Raw genomic sequence first — 3,169 nt, forward strand, 5'->3', positions numbered from 1 at the left:
ATATACATATACATATACATATATACAGTGAATAAAATAGGTATTTGAACACCCTGTGACTTTGCAAGTTTTCCCACTTAGAAATCATGGAGGGTCTGAAATTTTCATCTTAGGTGCATGTCCACTGTGAGAGACATTATCTAAAAATTTTAAAAAAAAATCACAATGTATGATTTTAAAAATAATTTATTTGTGTGTTACTGCTACAAATAAGTATTTGAACACCTGTGAAAATCAATGTTAATATTTGGTACAGTAGCCTTTGATGGCAGTTACAGAGGTCAAAGGTTTCCTGTAGTTTGTCACCAGGTTTACTGCAGCAGAGATTTTGGTCCATTCCTCCACACAGATCTTCTCTAGATCAGCAGGTTTCTGGGCTGTCGCTGAGAAACACAGAGTTTGAGCTCCCTCCAAAGATTTTCTATAGGGTTTAGGTCTGGAGACTGGCTAGGCCACTCCAGAACCTTGATATGCTTCTTACGGAGCCACTCCTTGGTTCTCCTGGCTGTGTGCTTTGGGTCATTGTCATGTTGGAAGACCCAGCCATGACTCATCTTCAATGCTCTAACTACTAACATGGCTAAGACCAAAGAGCTGTCCAAAGACACCAGAGACAAAATTGTAGACCTCCACAAGGCTGGAAAGGGCTACGGAGCAATTACCAAGCAGCTTGGTGAAAGAAGATCAACTGTTGGAGCAATTGTTAGAAAATGGAAGAAGCTAAACATGACTGTCAATCTCCCTCGGACTGGGGCTCCATGCAAGATCTCACCTCGTGGCATATCAATGATCCTAAGAAAGGTGAGGAATCAGCCCAGAACTACACAGGAGGAGCTGGTCAATGACCTGAGAGCTGGCACCACTGTTTCCAAGGTTACTGTGGGTAATACACTAAGACGTCATAGTTTAAAATCATGCATGGCACAGAAGGTTCCCCTGGTTAAATCAGCACACGTCCAGGCCCGTCTTAAGTTTGCCCATGACCATTTGGATGATCCAGAGGAGTCATGGGAGAAAGTTCTGTGGTCAGATGAGACCAAAATAGAACTTTTTGGTCTTAATTCCACTCGCCGTGTTTGGAGGACGAAGATTGATAAGTACCATGCCAAAAACACCATCCCTACTGTGAAGCATGGGGGTGGAAGCATCGTGCTTTGGGGGTGTTTTTCTGCACAAGAGACAGGACGACTGCACTGTATTAAGGAGCGGATGACCGGGGCCATGTAGTGAGAGATTTTGGGGAACAACCTCCTTCCCTCAGTTGGAGTATTACTGATTGTGTGGGGTGGACAGGTGTCTATGCAGCTACCGACCTCAAACAGGTGCTTCTAATTTAGAATAATAAGTGGAGTGGAGGAGGACTAACAGGTCTTTGAGGGCCAGAACTGTTGCTGATTGACAGGTGTTCAAATACTTATTTTCCTCACTGTATATATATATATATATATATATATATATATATATATATATATACATATATATATATGTATACAATGGTGCTTGAAAGTTTGTGAACCCGATTGAATGTACTATACTGTGTCTGCATAAACATGGCCTAAATCTTAATCAGAATTTCACAAAAAAAAAAAAACAACCTTAAAGCAGAACTCACTTAAACAAATGAGACAACAATATTATACTTGTTCATTTATTGATTCAATTCAATTCAATTCAGTTTATTTCTATAGCACCAAGTCACAACAGTCATCTCAGGACACTGAACAGAAACATTCATATATAAAAAAAAATAATAATTGACACTATTTATCTGAGGAGCAGACTGATTGAGGAAAATGATCCAATATTGCATATTTGTGAGTGGCAAAGTATGTGAACCTTTGTTTTCAGTATCTGGTGTGACCCCTCTGTGCAGCAATAACTGCAACTAAACGTTTATGAAAGAGGTGTAGGAGCTCTGCCCTGCCTTCTTCCTCCACTCAACACTTTAATTAACAGCACCTGCAGATCATCAGAGCTACAAGCAGGAGTACAAGTATACTTATAATAAGAAGCTGCAGAGAACATTCAGCGGGTGCTCGGACATTAACCGACCTATGGTAGCTCCGTTCTAACCAGTATCTTTGTGAGTAAAACAAAAGTAGTAATCAATTGTGTTTTTTCCGCATCCTCAGAGTTTAATCCGTCCACCTGTCCTGGGAGAAAACCTCTCTGTGAGCCTCCTCAGCTGCTGTACGCCTTCCAACCACTTTCCTGCTTCCTTGTGGACCCCATCCCTGATGTACATCTTCCTCGCTCTGGAAACTGTAGCGTCAGCCCTCCCTGTTCTGACCCCAACCTTTATCATAACAAGGGAACTCCATCCTTTTAGTAAATGCTAGCCAGCTCATGCATTTGGAGGGTTAACCCTCTCTTACATCCTTTGTGTTACGTAACAGCTAAGCTTAGTCTGACGGATTAATGTTCACTCTCTTTGCTAAGACCACATCTGACTTCACACTGATGGCTCTTCATCATTAACCTGTTCATACATCTTACTCTAGGGATGCAATACATGAAGTGATTGTACTCTAGATTTTGTTCAACTCATTTGTGTCAATAATTTTAGTTAACAGCTATTAATCTTTTTTTCACATCAGTTGGTTCCTGCAGGTAAAAAAAAAAAAGACATCCTTGTGAAGTTGGCTAAGTATTTGTTGTTGAATGATCTGATGCAGTAAAACAGGACCGATCCATGATACTACCACCCCCATGTTTCACAGATGGGATAAGGTTCTTCTGCAGGAATGCAGAGTTGTTCTTTCTCCAAACATAACTATTTTCATTTAAACCAAAAAGTTCTGCTTTGGTCTCAATTGTCCACCTAACATTCTTCCAACAGTCTTCTGGTTTGTCCATGTGATCTTTATCAAACTGCAGATGAGCAGCAATGTTCTTTTTGGAGAGCAGTGGCTTCCTCCATCAACCCTGCCATGAACCATTGTTGTTCAGTGTTCTCCTGATGGTGGACTCACGAACATCAACATTAGTCAATGTGAGAGAGATCTTCAGATGTTAGAAGTTACCCTGGGGACCTTTGTGACCTTGTCTTGATCTTGGAGTGATCTTTGTTGGTCCACCACTCCTGGGAGGGTAACAATGCTCTTGAACTTCCTCCATTTGTACACAATCTGTCTGACTGTAGTAGAACTGTCATTTCTAACCTGAAACC

At 41.1% G+C, this 3,169-nt stretch overlaps 1 protein-coding gene across 1 annotated transcript in view; it reads left to right on the forward strand.

Annotated features, from left to right (window-relative positions):
• slc12a7b (solute carrier family 12 member 7b) overlaps positions 1-3,169 on the forward strand; it is a 101,979-nt gene that overhangs the window by 55,722 nt on the left and 43,088 nt on the right. The window lies entirely within an intron of this gene.

Source organism: Nematolebias whitei, chromosome 20, assembly GCF_014905685.2.
Source record: "Nematolebias whitei isolate Nwh7 chromosome 20, NemWhi1, whole genome shotgun sequence".
Classification (NCBI taxonomy): domain Eukaryota; kingdom Metazoa; phylum Chordata; class Actinopteri; order Cyprinodontiformes; family Rivulidae; genus Nematolebias; species Nematolebias whitei.